Here is a 20,160-nt window from a genome sequence, read left to right as displayed (position 1 = left end):
TATATTTATTTTATCTCCTATCTCTTATGTGTATATTTCTTTTTTTTTTTTTTTTTTTTTTTTGAGATGGAGTCTCACTTTGTCGCCCAGGCTGGAGTGCAGTGACGCGATCTCGGCTCACTGCAAGCTCCGCCTCCTGGGTTCACACTAGTAGTTGGGACTGCAGGCGCCTGCCACCATGCCCGGCTAATTTTTTTTTTTTTCAGTAGAGACAGGTTTTCACCATGTTAGCCAGGACGGTCTCGATCTCCCGACCTCGTGATCTGCCCGCCTATGCCTCCCAAAGTGCTGGAATAACAGGGATGAGCCACTGCACCTGGCCACTGATTCTTTTGAAAATAAATTTCAGTCATCATGATGACTGAGCCCTAAATATATCACCACATATCTAAGAACAAGGACATTCTTTTATGTAACCACTATACCGTGATGACACTCAAGAAATTTAATATTGAATAATAGCTAGTGTATATAAAAATCGATACTCCCCAATTGTTCCTAAAATATCCTTTATATCTAAATGTTTTTGTTTTATTTTTATTGTGAACTCAGACATAGTTGATACATTAGGTTTAGTCTCCTCCTTTACATCCTTTCCTCTACAGTAATTCCCCCTGCCCCCACCTTTTACTTTTTCTTTTTTTTTTAAGACAGTTTCACTCTTGTTGCCCAGGCTGGAGTGCAGTGGCACGATCTCGGCTCACCGCAACCTCCGCCTCCCGGGTTCAAGCGATTCTCCTGCCTCAGCCTCCCAAGTAGCTAGGATAACAGGCACCCGCCACCACACCCAGCTAATGTTTGTACTTTTAGTAGAGACTGAGTTTCTCCATGTTGGCCAGGCTGGTCTCAAACTCTCGACCTCAGGTGATCTGCTCACCTTGGCTCCCAAAGTGCTGGGATTACAGGCATGAGCCACGGTGCTCGGCCACTGCTCCCCCTTTAAAAAAGTAGACTTCTTTGATTTCTCTCTGGTGTTCTGTTTTATTTTTATTTTTATTTTTTTATTTTTTTTTATTTTTTTGAGACAGAGTCTCTCTCTGTCGCCCAGGCTGGAGTGCAGTGGCAAGATCTCAGCTCACTGCAACCTCTGCCTCCCTGGTTCAGGCGATTCTCCTGCCTCAGCTTCCCGAGTAGCTGGGATTATAGACATGCACTGTCATGGCATGATCTCAGCTCACTGCAACCTCCACCTCCCTGGTTCAGGCGATTCTTGTGCCTCAGCCTCCCTAGTAGCTGGGATTACAGATGTGCACTACCATGCCTGGCTAATTTTTGTATTTTTGGTAGAGACGGGGTTTTGCCATGTAGGCCAGGCTTGTCTTGAACTCCCAGCCTCATGTGATCTGCCCACCTCGGCCTCCCAAAGTGATGGGATTACAGGCATGTGCCACCACGCCTGGCCAATTTATTTATTATTTTATTTTATTTTATTTTTATTTTATTTTTTAGAGACAAGGTCTTGCTCTGTTGACCATGCTGGAGTGAAGTGGCATCAGCATAGCTTACTGCAGCCTCAAACTCCTGGGCTCAAGGGATCCTCCTGCCCCAGCCTCCCAAGTAGCTGGAACTACAGGCTCGAGCCACAGTGCTACGTTTGTTTGTTTGTTTGTTGTTGTTGTTTTCAAGAGTTGGAGTCTTGCTCTGTTGCCTAGGCTGGTCTTGAACTCCTAGGCTCAAGCGATCCTCCCGAGTAGTTGGGATTACAGGCACAAGCCATCATGCCTTGCTAGTTACCTTTTCTGATACTAACATTTTTGGAGACTACAGGATGATTGCCTTACAGAATGCTCCACATTCTAGATTTGTTTGTTTCTTTCATGATTAGATTTAATTAAAGGATCTTGCCCTAGAAGATATGTACTTTCCATTTGTATGGCATCAGAAGGCACATGTGAGTTTCTCCCATTATTGGTGACATTTGGTTAAAGTGATATTTGCCTTATCTTCCCATTCTAAGATACTTTTTCACTTTAAGAAGGAGTCTGTTGAGACTATGCAAATATCCTGTTCCTCAACAATCTAACCCAATGACTTTAACATCTGTTGATTCTTTGCATCAGTCAATTATTAAATAGAAGTTGCAACATGGGAATTTTATTTCTTTATTTCAAGACAGGGTCTTGCTCGGTCACACAGGCTGCAGTTGCAGTGGCATGATCACAGCTCCCTGCAGCCTCAAATTCCTGGGTAGCTGGGACCACAGATGTGTGGCACCATATCCAGCTAATTTTTGTATTTTTTTTAGAGACAGGGTTTCGCCACGTTGCCAGGCTAGTCTCAAACTCCTGGGCTCAAGTGATCTACCCGCCTTAGCTTCTCAAATTGCTGGGATTACAGGCATGAGCCACCGTGCCTGGCTAAGATGGGGGTTTTCTAATACCATCATTCATTCTACATTTATTGGCTGACTTTTTGTGAACAAGAACTTTCCATTTTTCTTTCACACTTTTGATTCACAGATTTTTTTTAAATACCCTATGTGTTAGAATTTATTATTATTATTGATTTTCACATCATCCCAGATTTGGCTAGAGGGAGCCTCTCTAAGCCAACTCTTACGTCCTATTGATAGTCCCTTTAATCTTGAAGCACTTCCTTGACACAAGGTATCCTAAGTTCACTTTATTTTCCCTGAGCCAGCCCTGTAATCAGCCATTTCTTCAAAGTGCCCGTTTCATGGTAGACTTTTAAAATCCTTAACTGGATGCCCCCCAAAATGGCAAGAAATTTTTTTCATTCTGAATTGCTGTTGGACTACTAACATTTTTTCCCCTTCACAACGCATTGTGTCTCACTTTCATACGCTAAGGAATAATAAGGCCTAGCAGTTACTTTGTATTAATATTTGGGAGTTTTTAAATAAAAGTACAAGCACTGCTTCTTGTGCTCTAATTTTACTTTTGAAAAAAGTAATTATTCACAGTTCTTAAATATGAGCATAAAAACAAATTAAAAAAATTTTAAGTGCCCGTATTATTGTAGATGTTAGTGTTTCCCAAGATTCTGCCATTGGTTCATTGATTTTTTTTTCTCTCTTCATTGGCTGTCTCCTAAATCTACATATCTAAGCAAAGGTCCCTCCTAGATCTTCACTTTCATTTATAGCTATCTGCTGGACAGCTCCTCCTGGATGTTTTTAAGTACTTAATAACCCTAAAAGAGCTTTTTTATTCATTTATCCCATTCCCAGTCATCCTCTTAATTAAGGTCCTGATTTCAATGAATGAAAAATTATATATATATACACGTGTGTATGTACGTGTGTGTGTGTATTTATATACATAAATATATAATTTTTCTACACAAAAGCATAGAAATTTTTTAAGAGAATTAAAATTTCTCCAGTATTCCAGGACATACGTTGGAGACTACTAACTTGGAAGATAAACTAATCTCTAACACTGGCTTTCAAGGTTCATAATCTGCAACTGGCCTACCTCTTATACTCATCATGACACTCTATTCTGCTTGTGGCCCAGGCTCATGCTCTGATTTTTCCCCAGGTTGGTGCTTTGCTATTCCCTCTACCTGATATTCTCACCCCTTCCTCTGTGCTTTGCCTGGCAAATTCCCACATTCTCCAGAAATTCTGTCCCTTCCTACCCATCTTCTCCTTCCTCACCAGGCTTATAAAGAGACAAAAATATACAATGGACACTTAGGTGAATGTCACCCAAGTGATCAGACTTACCATTATCCTATGTGTGCCCTTCCTCCCTATCCCAGTGATACCATGTACATGCCTGTCACGTTTAGCTGCATTGAATTAAAACTCTTGTGTATTTGGTGAGCTCCTTTATGGTAGGAACTGTTTTATCCAACCAAGTATCCACAGTGACGGCACAAAATAGACATAATAGATTTTCAACGTTAGATAAGCAATAAAAATACTACAATGAGATCACAGGGAAAATAATTGCCAAAGTTACATGTCTCCAGGCGAGCTTGACTTATCGCTTAATTGTCAAGCACAACAAGTAATAATGCTTTTGTCAGATTTTCCTGGAGGTGGAGCACTGAAGGAAATATTTAAGGTTGACAGACTCTAAACTTTAGCTGTGTTTAAAAGAAAAGTTTGAATTCTTAGAACAACCTATCTCATGTAATGAGCTATGGATTTCAAATATGTGGGCTATGTAGTTACTGAACTCTATGGTTAACTGTAATAGTAGGTAGGACAGATTTCTTCTGATCAAGAGTCTTTCTTCTGTCTTCTCTAATAATTTCTTGTGTGGTCTTTTCTTTCTTTAAGGATAAGCTCCCTGAGGGCAGGAGTAACACTATAATCTACTCTTATATCCTTAACATATTAGACTCAGAGTAGATATTCAGTCAATAATTGTTGGCTTGAACTTTAAGAATCTATTTTATTTTTTCCCTTTACCAAACTTTTATTTATTTATTTATTTATTTATTTATTTATTTTTGAGACGGATCTCACTCTGTCACCCAGGCTGGAGTGCGGTAGCACGATCTTGGCTCACCACAACCTCTCCTCCCGGTTTCAAGTGATTCTCCTGCCTCAGCCTCCTGAGTAGCTGGGATTACAGGTGCACACCACTGCACCTGCCTAATTTTTGTATTTTTAGTAGAGTCCCCTGACGTTGGCCAAGCTGGTCTTGAACTCCTGACCTCAAGTAATCAACCTGCTTCAGCCTCCCAAAATGCTGGGATTATAGGGATGAGCCACTGTGCCAGCTTTTGCCAAACTTTTTACTATCCATTTAGAATAGGTGGAAAAGATTGAAGAAAACAGATTGTATTTTTAGTGCCCATTAAAAGTGACAAAAATATTAATATTTATGGCCTGTTTCAAGACAAAAATCTTAATTTTTCCCCATAGTTACATACTTCTTTTTATCTATTCCTTACATTGTTTGAGAGCCTAGCAGATTATTGATGTGATCTTTCTCCTTGTTCTCCCATGTTTTTCTCCTTGGCCATTTTATTATTCCTTAACATTCTACCAAAGGGACATGAGGTAGAGAAAGATGAGATGTTAGGTCCTTTTTGCTATTGGATCTGATTAAACACTCAGAGAAGAATAAATTGAAATTTAATTGTTAAAATATTTTTGAATCATCTGTGTTTTAATCATTCTTGTTCTTTGTTGTCAATAATTAAATTTATTGACATGATCAATTTAGGCAATCTTTTCTTTTCTTTTTTTTTTTTTTTTTTTTTTGAGACGGAGTCTCGCTCAGTTGCCCAGGCTGGAGTGCTGTGGTGCCATCTCGGCTCACTGCGAGCTCCTCCTCCTGGGTTCACACCATTCTCCTGCCTCAGCCTCCCAAGTAGCTGGGACTACAGGCGCCCGCTGCCACACCTGGCTAATTTTTTGCATTTTTAGTAGAGACGGGGTTTCACCATGTTAGCCAGGATGGTCTCGATCTCCTGACCTCGTGATCCGCCCGTCTCAGCCTCCCAAAGTGCTGGGATTACAGGCTTGAGCTGCTCTGCCCGGCCTAGGCAATCTTTTCATTTAATTTTTTGATAATTAAGTGTAATGATGTGAAGTCATTTTTTGTAATGATGTAAAATCTCATCAAAATATTTTATTGTTTTATATATACTAGATTATTCCACTTCATAAAATCCTTGTGCAACAGGTCGAGTAGAAGAATTCCCACTTAATAGATGATCAAGAACTCAGGACAATGCAGATAGTCACAGATGTGACTAGGATGCAGCTTTCAAATTTGCATGTCTTCAGGGTCCCAGGAAAGTTTAAGTCAGGAGTGATGAGAGCAGAAATGTGTATGCTCTACTTTTAATTTTTTTTTTTAGAGGGAGTCTTGCTCTGGTGCTTAGGCTGGAGCGCAGTGGCATGATCTCAGCTCACTGCAACCTCTGTCTCCCAGGTTCAAGCGATTCTCATGCCTCAGCCTCCCGAGTAGCTGGGATCACAGGTGCCTACCACCACGCCCGCCTAATTTTTGTACTTTTTACCCACCTCAGCCTCCCATAGTGCTAAGATTACAGGCGTGAGCCACCACTCCCGACCTGCATTGTGTCTTTTAAAATATACATACCTTAATTAAAAAATATTTTATTGCTAAAAATGTTAATGATCACCTGAGCCTTCACCAAGTCATAATCATGGGCTGGTGGAGGGTCTTGCCTCAATGTTGATGGCTGCTGACTGAGCAGGGTGGTCGTTGCTGAAAGTTGGGGTGGCTGTGACAATGAAGTTGACCCTATCAATTGACTCTTCCTTTCACAAAAGATTTCTCTGTAACATGCAATGCTGTCTGACAGCATTTTACCCACAGACCTTTTTCAAAATCGAAGTCAGTCCTCTCAAATCCTGCTGCTGCTTCATCAACTAAGTTTATGTACTATTCTAAGTCCTTTCTTGTAATTTTAACAATGTGCACAGCATTTTCACCAGGACTACATTTTATCTTAAAAAGAAAAAAAGTCACTTTGCTCATCCATAAGAAGCGACTCCTCATCCACTCAAGTTTTAACATGAGATTGCAGCAATTCAGTCACATCTTTAGGCTCCACTTCGTGTTCTCTTGGCATTTCCACCACATCTGCAGTTACTTTCCTGAAGTCATCCATAGAATTGGAATCAACTTCTTCCAAACTCCTGTTAATGTTGATATTTTAACCTCCTCCCATGAAGCATGAATGTTCTTAATGACATCTATAACAATGAATCCTTTCCAGAAGGTTTTCAGTTTATTCTGCCCAGATCCATCACAGAAACTACTATCTATGGCAGCTATAGCCTTAAGAACTATATTTCTTTTTCTTTTTTTTTTCTTTTTTTCTTTCTTTTTTCTTTCTTTTTTTTAGATGGAGTCTCTCTCTGTCGCCCAGGCTGGAGTGCAGAGGCGTGATCTTGGCTCACTGTAAGCTCCGCCTCCCAGGTTCATGCTATTCTCCTGCCTCCTAGTAGCTGGGACTACAGGCGCCCGCCACTATGCCTGGCTAATCTTTTGTATTTTTAGTAGAGAAGGGGTTTCACCGTGGTCTCGATCTCCTGACCTAGTGATCCGCCCGCCTTGGCCTCCCCAAGTGCTGGGATTACAAGCATGAGCCACCGCACCCCGCCAAGAACTATATTTCTTAAATAATAAGACTAAAAATAAAAATTACTCCTTGACCCACGGGCTGAAGATGGATGTTCTCATACATTAGCAGGCATGAAAACAATCTCCTTGTAGAGTTCCATCAGAGCTCTTGGGTGAACAGGCACATTGTCAAAGAGCAGTAATATTTAGAACTGAATGTTTTTTTCTGAGCAGTAAGTCTTATCAGTGAGCTTAAAATATTCAGTGAACCATGCTGTAAACAGATGTGCTGTTGTCCAAGTTCTGTTGTTCCATTTATAGAGCACAGGCGGAGTGGATTTAACATAATTTTTAAGGGTCCTAGGACTTGGGGGATGGTTAATGAACATTGGCTTCAACTCAAAGTCACCAGCTGTATTAACCCCTAACAAGAGAGTCAACCTGTCCTTTGAAGCTTTGAAACCAGGTATTGACTTCTCTCTGGCTGTGAAAGTTCTAGATGGCATCTTCTTCCAATGGAAGGCTGTTTTGCCTACGCTGAAAATCTATTGTGTAGTGTACTCACCTTCATCAGTGATCCTAGCTAGATCTTCAGGATAACTTGCTGCAGCTTCTACATCAGCACTTGCAACTTCACCCTACACTTTTACATTACGGAGACGGCCTCTTTCCTTAAACCTCATGAATCAACCAACCTCTGCTAGCTTCCAACTTTCCCTCTGCAGCTTCCTCACCTCTCTCAGCCTTCAGAATTGAAGAGAGTTGGGGCCTTGCTCGGGATTAGGCTTTGGCTTAAGGGAATTTTGTAGCTAGTTTGATCTTCTATCCAGACCACTACAGCTTTCTTCATATCAGCAATAAGGTTGTTTCATTTTCTTATCATTCATGTATTCTCTAGAGTAGCACTTTAAATTTCCTTCAAGAACCTTTCCTTTGCATTCACAACTTGGCTGTTTGGCACAAGAAACCTAGCATTCAGCCTATCTCAGTTTTCAACATGCCTTCCTCACTAAGCATAATCATTTCTAGCTTTTGATTTAATGTGATTTAATGTGATTTAATGTGCAACTCTTTCGCTTGAACACTTAGAGTCCATTGTAGGGTTATTAATTGGCCTAACTGGAGATGTCTGGCCAGTGTAGCAGCCAGAATACATGCAGCATTTATCAATTAAGTTCGCTGTATTATATGGGTTCAGTTCATGATGCCCCAAAACAGTTACAATGGTAACATCAACAATCACCGATTACAGATCATCATAACAGATATAATCATAGTGAAAGAGTTTGATATATTGCTAGAATTACCAAAATGTGACATGGAGACACAAAGTGAGCACATGTTGTTGGAAAAATAACACTGATAGAATTGCTTGACACAGGATTACAACAAACTTTCAATTTGTAAAAAACACAGTATCTGGCTGGGCGCAGTGGCTTACACCTGTAATCCCAGAACTTGGGGAGGCCGAGGCGGGTGGATCACCTGAGGTCAGGAGTTCAAAACCAGCCTGTACAACATGGTGAAACCTTGTCTCTACTAAAAATAATAAAAAAAAAAATTGCTGGGCATGGTGGCACGCACCTGTAATCTCAGCTACTTGGGAGGCTGAGGCAGGAGAATCACTTGAACCCGGTAGGCAGAGGTTACAGTGAGCAGAGATCTTGCCATTGTACTCCAGCCCGGGTGACAAGAGCAAAACTCCATCTAAAAAAAAAAAAAACCCACAGTATCTGTGGTGCACAGTAAGGTGAAGTGCAGTAAAACAAAGTATCCCTGACACTGACACTTATTACTGTCAAATTCCCTTCATTTATGTGCATAATGGGATAGTAGACTCCTTACATTAGATGTTAAATGGTTTTCGAGTATTCTTATTTACAGTCTCTTTTAAAATACACTCTTGGTGTTGACATAGAGGATACTTAACTAAATTTATAGCCTATTTATCTAATAATGAAGAACAAAAGTAAGCTTGAAAATAGAGAAGCACGTAAAGAGATGTCAAAGGCGTGCAGACATTTTCTTATTCATAAGCATCTACTGAATGAATGAGGAGCCAGAGAGAATTTATTTTTACTTTGCATAGATTTCAATGAGCTTATTGATCTGGTTTCCCAGTCTTCAGGAGTCACACCTATAGAAGCTATGGAGCAGGGGAGGAGCGTGCCAGAGGCAGGCCAAAGAAGTCATAGTTACAACCTTTGACGTAAAGGGTGGAAGTTATGAAGAAACAAAACAAAAGACAGTAGTTTGTGGCCAGGTAGTGTAGTAACAAATAATGTCTTGAAAGAATGTCATTATCTTGCCAACAATGATTCTGTGTCACCAAGAAAAATATTTTACCGGTATCATCTGCACAAGAAGTCAGGAAGATTCATTTTATAAAATTCAAAACAATTAACTTTGAAATGTTTGGCAAAGTAAAAAGTTTCTGTTTCTAGGAAAACTCATTTTGGGTGGTAGAGTGAGAAGGACAGAAATCTTGTTCCTAGATTCCCTTATAAAAGGTTAATGGAGGCTGAGGTGGGCAGGTCGCATGAGCTCAGGAGTTCAATGCCAGCCTGGGCAACATGGTGAAACTCAGTCTCTAAAAAATACAAAAATTAACCAGGCGTGATGGCGCGCATCCCTGTAGTCCCAGATACTCGGGGGCCTAAGGCAGGAGAATCGCTTGAACGTGGGATGACAAAAAAAAGGTTAATGGTCTAACAGTCTCACCAATTTTGCCTTAAACCATGCCATCAGTTGTATAATATAAAAATGATGTTCACATACAGTGTGTATTTAGTGTCACTACTGTTCTAAAATTCTGTGAACTTTTTTCACTGGGGAAGTTGCTTTGACAATGCTGTCTATTTATCGACAAAACAGTCTAGGGCCATGTTTCCACATGCATAACTTAGTTTTGTGAAGTCTTTTCACAAAGACAAAGTAGTAGGGTTTCAGGCACAGCAAAAGGAAAATTAGAACTTCTTGATATTTTCAGGGTAGCTTTTGTTTTTTTGGTTTAAGTGCGCTTCATTTATTTTTACTTAATTTCTGAGCTGAGTGGCTAAAACAGTAGGTTTCTGGAACAGAATTCTTCAAGCTGACTCCTCGCTTTGTTGCCAGAGGCTTAGGTAAGAGATACCTCTCAAAATGCCAAACATGGCAATATCTTGGAATTTTAAAACCATCTTGTTAAAATTATTCATTAATTTTGAATGTGGTAGACTTGGTGTCCAATCTTGACACACATTGCTGTGTTTTAAAAGCATCTAGGTTTGTTTGGTGAGGAAAAAAAGAATGTGATTCTTACAGTTTTTTTGTTTAAAATAATAGAATCTGAGTGTCAGAAGCAAATGTGAAGGTCATTTAGTACAATTTTCTCTATGAATTTAGATTCTTTTATGTCCCAGTTACAAATTGGCACACTTAGATCTCACAAAAGGCATGCTACATTTGCAAAAATCTATAAACATTCCACCTGCCAGGATCCACAGAAAAGCGTGCAGTGAGCTGGCAACGCAGCAACAGCAAGTGCTGAAAGCCCAGATCTGGACGCTTTGTTGGACACCTCCCAGTCATCATCTTTGGGAGGCAGGATGAGTCAGGAGTTTATCTTTTTAAAAAAGCTAGTCCTAATAGAACCTACTTGCTCTGAAATATATTTCCATTATTCATCAAAATGGCTCATAGTTTACCAGGATTTTTATTTAGAGAGAAATCTGTGAATGTAAGGCATTAAAGATCATCCTCATGAGTTCAGCAATAAACTCATTTTACTACCCTGAACATCTCCAAAAAAGGGAACAGGAGGCATGAGAGCAGCTTTCTTCTGCTTCAGCAAGCATACTCTCTGCTGTTACTGAACAAGGGCAGATTTACACAGACTTTACTGTATTTCTGTGGCTATGGGAAGGATGAGAAGTAATACTACCAAAGCATGAAAAGGATGAGAGGTAACACTACCAAAGCAAAAGAGAGTTTGTTGCATAATATGCACTAGATTGGGCTATGCAGAAATTAAAGACCCTTTACAATTTCAAATATTTCTAAGGATGAGAAAAGCCTGCAGTAACTCATTCAGTTGTATTCCTTTAACCTAAGCAGAAATGTATCTAATTAACCTATTCTGGAAAAACACGTCTTCAGAGTCCTATATTTTGTTCAAGCAGCTTGGAGTTTTTGTCAAGGAACAGGTAGTGTTAACTATAAGCCACATATTATCTGAGAATTATTCCACAGTCTGAATGGAGTAGTAGTGTTTTCTGAAATAATATTCCTATAGGGCAAACCACATGTAGGAAGTGGAAAGAGCTTTTGATGCCTCGTAGCATGTATTCATTAGCTAAAAAGGAGAGGGCTGGGACAGGAAAGGGATGGAACAAATGTGCAGCATCCTCACCAACTCTTGTTTGGCCATTTCCAGCCATCTAAGGAAAATACATTATTTTATCCCTTTAGTTAAAGCTTTCATTGAAGGAAAATATATCTTCATGAAAGTATACAAGTTTCAAATATGAAGATTATTAATTTGTCACAAAGTCAACACCCTGATGTAACCCATTACCCAGTTAAAGAAACAGAACAATTGCACATTCAGAAGGAACCAGAGGGAAGTTCTACCTTCACATTTCTCCCCAAATGTAATCTCTATGCTAACTTCTACATTCATAGATTCATTTTGCCTCTTTTTTAATATTATTTAACTCATATAGGATATAGTCATTTGCCTATAGTTTCTTTTATTTACAGTTGTGAGGTTCATCTCTGTCATATGTAGTAGTAACTTGTTCATCTTCAGTACTGTGTAGAATTGTATGAATACACCACAATTTATAGTTATTCATTCTATTATGGTGAGCAATCTAGGTTATTTTCAGTTTTTGGCAATTATAAATAGTACTACTATAAATAAATATAATGAAAAAAATAAAAACAACAATAAAACAAAAAACTACTATATGAATATTCTTGTATATAATTTTGGCTCATTTATATTCATATTCTCCTGAGGGTGTTGTGTTGTTGAGTGTGCTATGTTCATTTCTGGTAAACATGAATAGTTTTCTAAAGTGGTTGTACCAATTTACATTTTCTTCAGTGGTATAAGAGAGTTTCAGTGTTTCATATTCTTACTAACATTTGATGTTACATATATTTTTTCATATTAGCATTTCTGGTGACTGTATAGAGGTATATCTCTTTGTGGTTTTAATTTGCATTTCTCATTCCTATACACCAACAAGAGCCAAGCCACGAGCCAAATCAGGAATGTAATCCCATTCACAACTGCCACAAAAAGAACAAAGTACCTAGGAATACAACTCACCAGGAAGGTGAAAGATCTCTACAATAAGAATAACAAAATACTGCTCAAAGAAATCGGAACTGACACAAACAAATGGAAAAACAGTCTATGCTCATGGATAGGAAGAAAAATATCATTGAGATGGCCATACTGCTCAAAGCAATATACAGATTCAATGCTATTCCTATCAAACTACCAATGACATTCTTCACAGAACTAGAAAAAAACAACTTTAAAATTTACGTAGAACCAAAAAAGAGCTCTAATAGCCAAGGCAATCCTAAGCAAAAATAACAAAGCTGGAGGCATCACATTACCTGACTTCAAACTATACTGTAGGGCTACAGGAACTAAAACAGCATGGTACTGTTACAAACATAGACACATTTTGTTGAACTTCTGTTGTACTACACTACCTGATTTTTACCTACTTCTCTGATCTTTCCTTCATAATTTCCTTCCTGAAATTTTCTTCCTCCCCTGCTTCTTCGGAGTTATTGTTTTCCTAGAGTTCTGATCCAGTTTTTAATTCATTTGGGTGATTTCATCAATACTCATGTCTTTGACTTCCACGTACATACTGATGGCTTCTGAATCTACATCTCTAGTCCAGAACACTATTCAAGACCAGATCTGCAAATAGACTATCTGCTGGACGTCTCACTTAGATGACCCACAGACATCCAAGACAGACTGCTGATTGCCTCCCTCAGCTCCAATCCATTCTTCCATTGTACTAGATTTCAAAGTTTTTTAAAATTAGAACTTTTTTAGAGCTCTTAGGTTCACAGCAAAAGACAGAAGGTATAGAGGTTTCCCTTACATGCCATACCACCACACATGTATAGCCTCCCAGATCTCAACATCCCCCACAGAGTGGTATGTTTGTTAATATTGATGAACCTATATTGACATGTTATACTCACCCAAAGTCCAGAGTTTACATTAGGGTTCACTCTTGGTGTCCTACATTCTATGAATTTGGACAAATGTATAATGGCACGTATCCATCATTGTAGTATCATTCAGAGTCATTTCACTGCTCTAAAAATCCTCTGTGCTCCACCTATTCAATCCAACCCCTGGCAACCACTGGTCTTTTTACCTCCTCCATAGTTTTGCCTTCCCCAGAATGTCCTGCGGTTAGAATCATACAGTATGTAGCCTTTTCAGACTGGCTTCTTTAAATTGGTAATATGCATTTAAATTTCTTCTACCTTTTTTTTTTTTTTTAAGATGGCAACTGGCTCTGTCACCCAGTCTGGAATGCAGTGGTGTGATCTCGGCTTAGTGCAATTTACGTCTCCTGAGTTCAAGCGATTCTCCTGCTTCAGCCTCCCTAATAGCTGGGATTACAGGTGCACGCCACTATGCCTAGCTAACTTTTTTGTATTTTTAGTAGAGGTGGGGTTTCACCATCTTGGCCAGGCTGGTCTCGAATGCCTGACCTCAAGTGATCCACCTGCCTCGGCCTCCCAAAGTGCTGGAATTACAGGCATAGTCACCGTGCCCGGCCATCTTCCATGTCTTTTCATGGCTTCATAGATCATTTCTTTTTAGCACTGAATAAATAGTTCATTGTCTGGATGCACCAGTTTATCCATTCACCTACTGAAAGACATCTTGCTTGCTTCCAAGTTTTTGCAATTATGAATAAACAGCTATAAACATACATGTGTAGGTTTTTGTTTTCACCTCCTTTAAATAAATACTAATGCTGGATCTTATGTTAAGAGTGTTTAGTTTTGTAAGAAACTGACAAACTGTCTTCCAAAGTGGTTTCCATCTTGGCTTCCCATGAGAGTTCTTGTTGGTCCACATTCTCACCAGTGTTGCCTGTAATCAGTGTTCCAGATTTTGGCCATTCTAGTAGATGTGCGATGATATCTCATTATTGTTTTAACTTGCATTTCCCTGATGACTTATAATGTGGAGCATCTTTTCACATGCTCATTTGACATCTGCATATGAGGTGTCAGTTAAAGTCTTTGAACTATTTCTTAATTGAGTTGTTTGTTTTCCTATTGTTGAACTTAAAAAGCTCTCTTTTTTTGAGATAGTATCTCTCCATGTTGTCCAGGCTAGTCTCAAACTCCTGGGCTTAACAGACTTTCTTGCCTCAGCCTCCCAAATACCTGGAATTATAGCCTCATGCTGCCATCCGCAGCTGAATTGAAAGAATTATTTGTGTATTTTGGATAATAGTCCTTTATCAAATGAGTTTATTGCAAACATTTTCTCCCATTTTCTACGGCTTGTCTTTTTACTCTCTTGATTTTGTCTTTTACAAAGCACAAGTTTTTTCTTTTAATGAAATTCAGCTTATCAATTTTTTTCATGCATTGTGCCTTTGGTGTTATATCATCACCAAGTTATACCATCACCAAACCCAAGGTCATCTAAATTTTCTCCTGTGTTATCTTCTAGTAGTTTTATAGTTTTGCATTTTACATTTAGGTCAATGATCCAGTTTGAGTTAATTTTGTGTAGGGTGTAGTCTGTGTCCAGATTCCTTTTTTTTTTTTTTAATGTAGATATCCAGTTGTCCCAGCACCATTTGTTGAAAAGACTATCTCTTCTCCATAGTGTTGCCTTTGCTCCTTCATCAAAGATTAGTTGACTGTACATTCAGCCCTTCATATTTGTGGGTTCCACATCCATGGATTCAACTAAACATCGATCAAAAATATTAGAAATATACTGAACACGTTCCCTAAACAATACAGTGTAACAACTATTTATTAGGTTGCTGCAAAAGTAATTGTGGTTTTTTACCTTTGAAAGTAATGGCAAAAACTGCAATTACTTTTGCACCAACCTAATACATAGCATTTATGTTGTATTATTACAAGTAATCTAGAGATGATTTAAAGTACCCAGGAGGATGTGCATAAGTAATATGCAAATACTATGCCATTTTAAATCAGAGAATTGAGCATCTGTGGGTTTTGCTATCTGCAGGAGGTCCAGGAACCAGTCCCCTGTGGATACCAATAGACTACTTTATTTATATGGGATTATTTCTGGGCTCTCTATTCTGTTCCATTGGTCTATTTGTTTATTCTTTTGACATTATCACACTGTTTTAATTGTGGTATTATTATTGTAGCTTAAAAATAAGTCTTGAAGTTGTGTAATCTTAGTCCTGCAACTTTGTTCTCTTTCAATATTGTGTTGGCTATTCTGTCTTTTGTCCTCCACATAAATTTTAGAATTTGTTTGTTGATATTCACAAATTAACTTGCTGGGATTTTGATTGAAATTTCATTGACTATTGATCAAGTTGGGAAGAACTGACATCTTGACAATATTGAGTCTTCCTATCCTATAGAATATCTCTCAATTTATTTAGTTCTTCTTTGATTTTTTCCGTCAGAGTTTTCTAATTTTCCTCATATAGATCTTGTACTTACTTTATCAGATTTACATCTAAGTATTTCATGGGGAGGGCTTGCTGATGTCAATGTTATTGTGTTTTAAATGTCAAATTCCACTTATTCATTGCTGTATGTAGATGCTCCGTGACTTACAGTGGAGTTATGTACCAATAGACCCATGTTGAAAATGTTGTAAGCCTGAAATGCAGCCCAGAGAGTCTTTGGACAAAGAATCACCAGTGGTTAAAATCTGAAACTTCATGGTTGCCAATCACTTTTGCACCATTGTAAGTTGAACCACTGTAAGTTGGCGACTGTTTGTATAGGAATGCAAATGATTTTCATATATAAACCTTGTATCCTGCAACCTTGCTAAAATTGCTTATTAGCTCCAGGAGGTTTTATATTTTCTCTCTCTCTCTTTTTTTTTTTTGTCAGTTCTTTTGGATTTTCTACATAGATGATCATGTCATGTTCAAACAAAAGCAGATTTATTTCTTCCTTCCCAATCAGTATACCTTTTATTTTCTTTTCTTGTCTTACTACATTCACTGGGACTTTAGGTAAAACGTTGAAAGGAAGGATAAGAAAGGACATCCTTGCCTTGATTTTGATCAGTATACTAGAAATTTAGCTGAACAAATACCCAGTTATCAACTATATTTCTCAACCCACATTGCAGCTAAGTGTGGGCAATGTGACTAATTCTTGCCAATAGAATGTAAGCAAAAATAATGCATGCCGCTTTTGAGTTTTGACTTAAAACATTGGGTATGTGTGTTACCACTTTCTCTTCCTACTTCTAATCTGCTAGATATGTTGATAATGGATGCAACCTTGAAAGTTAGGTATGACTGTTGGACAGAGTTGCTTAGCCAACCAGTGTTTCTGCATGACTTCACAGAGCAGAGCTGCCCTACTATGGACATTACTGGATTATTCCACAAAACAGAAATAAACTTCTATTTTATTTAAGTCATTGCATTTTGAGGTATCTGTTATAGTGGCTTAGCCTTTAACTATGACAGCATCTTAGTCACACCATATCCAAAATTTGCTAGTCATCTTTCCACCTATATATTGTATGCTATAATGCCAGTCTGAGTAAAGGCTCCTATAGTCATCTAATCTTCATTCTGCTCTCAACCCCAACATCCAGTTTTCCTAAGTGCCGTTCTACCTCTTAAAAATGACTCAGGATTTCTACTTCTGGCCGTGATGGAGTAATTGGTACTGGACTAGTCCTCTTGCTACAAATAAATGTAAAACCGGACAAAAATACATGAGGTAGTTGTTTTCAGGCAATGAATAATAAGAAGTACAAGATTGAGATCTTTAAGAGAAAGGAAACTACCAGGGTAAACTCTGTGATTACCTAGCTGTCTGCATAGGGCAGTTTTCTTACTGCAGTGCAAAAAGCTTGAGTCCAAGAAAAGCGTGGTGGTCCCTATGAGATTCAGCCATAATGCTGCATGTATCCATAGTTCTTTCTTTAAAAACTAATATTGTGTATATTATATTGTATAAATATCCCACAATTTATGCATTCATTTTGTGGCTGATGAACATTTGTTTCCAGTTTTTGCTATTACGAATAAAACTGCCTTGAATATTACTGTACATGACTTCCAGTGGACATAACCACTTATTTATGTTGAATATATGTAAGGAATAGAATTGTTCTAGCATAACATTTAATATATTTAGCTCTAGTAGACTCTGCTAAAGAATATTCCAAACTGGTTGTACCAATGTACACTCCAGCTAGCAGTGTATGAGTCCCTGTTACTCCATATCATTTTCCAAATTTGATATTGTGAGTGCTTTCCATGGTATTTCAGTATGGTTTTTATTTTTATTTCTCTGATGAATATGATGTTAATCATCCTTTCATACTGTTACTGGCACTTTTAATATCTTATTTTGTGGAGTGCCTATTTAAGTATTTTGCTCATTTAAAAATTATGATGTTATTAATTTGTAAGAGTTCTATATGTATTCTTGATATGAGTATTCTGTTGGAAATATGTTAACAGTTTCTGGTTTCCTGTTTTACTCTCTCTCTCTCTTTTTTTTTTTCTTTTTGATATGGAGTCTCACTTTGTTGCCCAGGTTGGAGTGCAGCAGTGTGATTTCAGCTCACTGTAACCTCTGCCTCCTGGGTTCAAGCAATTCTCCTGCCTCAGCCTCCCAAATAGCTGGAACTATAGGTGTGCGCGGCCACGCCCAGCTAATTTTTGTATTTTCTACAGAGATAGGGTTTTACCATGTTGGCCAGACTGGTCTCGAACTCCTGACATCAAGAGATCCACCTGCCTTGGCCTCCCAATGTGCTGGGATTACAGGCATGAGCCACCACATCCAGACCATTTTTACTCTCTTAATGGTGTCTTTTAATGAATAGAAGTTCTTAATGTTTAAGAAATCCAATTTAACAATTTTTATAGCTAATTAAAATTTGTGTTCTGTTTAAGTCACCTTTGCCTACCTCAAAGTCATGAAAATATTTTCCTGTTGTTGATGCTTTGTCGGTTTACCTGTCTTATTTCAGTTTGCAATCCATCTCAGATTATTTTTTTTTATTTTCTTTTTTTGTGATGGAGTCTTGCTCTGTCGCCCAGGCTGGAGTGCAGTGGCATGATCTCAGCTCATTGCAACCTCTGCCTCCTGGGTTTAAGCAATTCTCCCGCCTCTGCCTTCCAAGTAGCTGGGACTACAGGTGCATGCCACCATGCCCAGCTAATTTTTTGTATTTTAGTAGAGACAGGTTTTCACCATGTTGTCCAGGATGGTCTTGAACTCCTGAAATCACGCAATCCACCCACCTCAGCCTCCCAAAGTGCTAGGATTACAGGCATGAGCCACCGCACCCAGTCCATCTCAGATTAATTTTGTGTGTGGTGTGAGGTAGAGATTAAAGTTCACTTTTTTCTTGTGAATATCTTTTTTTTTTTTTTTTTTTTTTTTTTTTGAGAAGGAGTCTAGCTCTGTCACCCAGGATGGGGTGCAACGGCGCAATCTCAGCTCACTGCAAGCTCTGCCTCCCAGGTTCAAGTGATTCTCCTGCCTTAGCCTCCCGAGTAGCTGGGATTATAGGCACATGCCACCACACCCAGCTAATTTTTGTATTTGTAGTAGAGATGGAGTTTCACCGTGTTGGCCAGGCTGGTCTCAAACTCCCGACCTTGTGATCCGCCTGCCTCAGCCTCCCAAAGTGCTGGGATTACAGGCATGAGCCACCGCGCCCGGCTTTCTTGTGGATATCTAAATAGACCTAACAAAACTTAATGGAAAGAATATCACGGCTTCCACTAAATTGTGGTAGCATTTGTTGTAAATCAACTGACAGTGTTTATGTATCTTTCTGCTACTGGATTCTCTATTCTGTTCCATTGTTCTATACAATAATTTCACAACACTATTGAATCTTAGTTTTCAGAATTCAAATATACCACTGATATCAGGTATCATGAATCTTCTGACTTTAGTATTTTGCATTTCCACATAAAATTTGTGAATTAGCTTATCAAAACCTACTACCAAAAGCCCTTCTGGGATTTTAACTGGATTGCATTAAATTTGTAGATCACTTTTGGGTTGAATTGTTACCTTTACAATATTGAGTCTTCCAATACATGGCATATTTCTCCATGTTTTTAGATCTTTAATTTCTATCATCAGTGTTTTGTGGTTGCCTGTAAAGGAGTCTTGTATATCTTTCTTTCAATTCATTCTTAGGAATTTGATTTTTCTCATGCTATTACAAATGATTATGTTTTAAAAATTTCCCTTTGTAATTATTACTTGTGTATAGAAATACTATATATATATATATATATAGTTTGTTTGTTTGTTTGTTTACTGGCTTTGTTGGTAGAAATTATGTTAAACCTATATATGTCAATATGGGGAGAACTGACATCTTTACTATGTTGCATTTTCCAGTCCATTAACATAGTATGTGTCTCCATTCTATTTAGATCAATAATTTCCTTCATTAGTGTTGTGTGATTTTTAGTATAGAAGTTCTGTACCTGTTTAGTTAGATTTAGATCCAAGTATTTCATTTTTGAGTGATTGTAAATGGTATATATTTTAAATTTTGGTGCTCGTGTATTCATTGCTAGTGTATAGAATGATATATAAAATTAATTTTTTTTTGTAAATTTATCTTTATTCTGCAACCTTACAGAACTCATCTTTAGTTCTGGGAGTTTTTGGTAGATGTCTAGGAATTTCTACATAGACAATCATATTGTCTTCAAACAACAAAAGTTTAATTTCTTTCTTTCTGGTTGGTATTTTTAAATTTCCTTTTCTTACCCTATTGCAGTAGTTACATCTTCCAGCACTATGTTGAGTGGTGGAAGTGAATATTCCAGTCTTATGGGAAAACTTTCAGTCTTTCACCATTAAGTTTAATGTTAGCTGTGTTTTTTGTAGACAATCTTTATCAAGTTGAGAA

Source organism: Theropithecus gelada, chromosome 13, assembly GCF_003255815.1.
Source record: "Theropithecus gelada isolate Dixy chromosome 13, Tgel_1.0, whole genome shotgun sequence".
Taxonomy (NCBI): domain Eukaryota; kingdom Metazoa; phylum Chordata; class Mammalia; order Primates; family Cercopithecidae; genus Theropithecus; species Theropithecus gelada.
The sequence above is the reverse complement of the archived record's forward strand: the minus strand, read 5'-3'. Positions refer to the sequence as shown.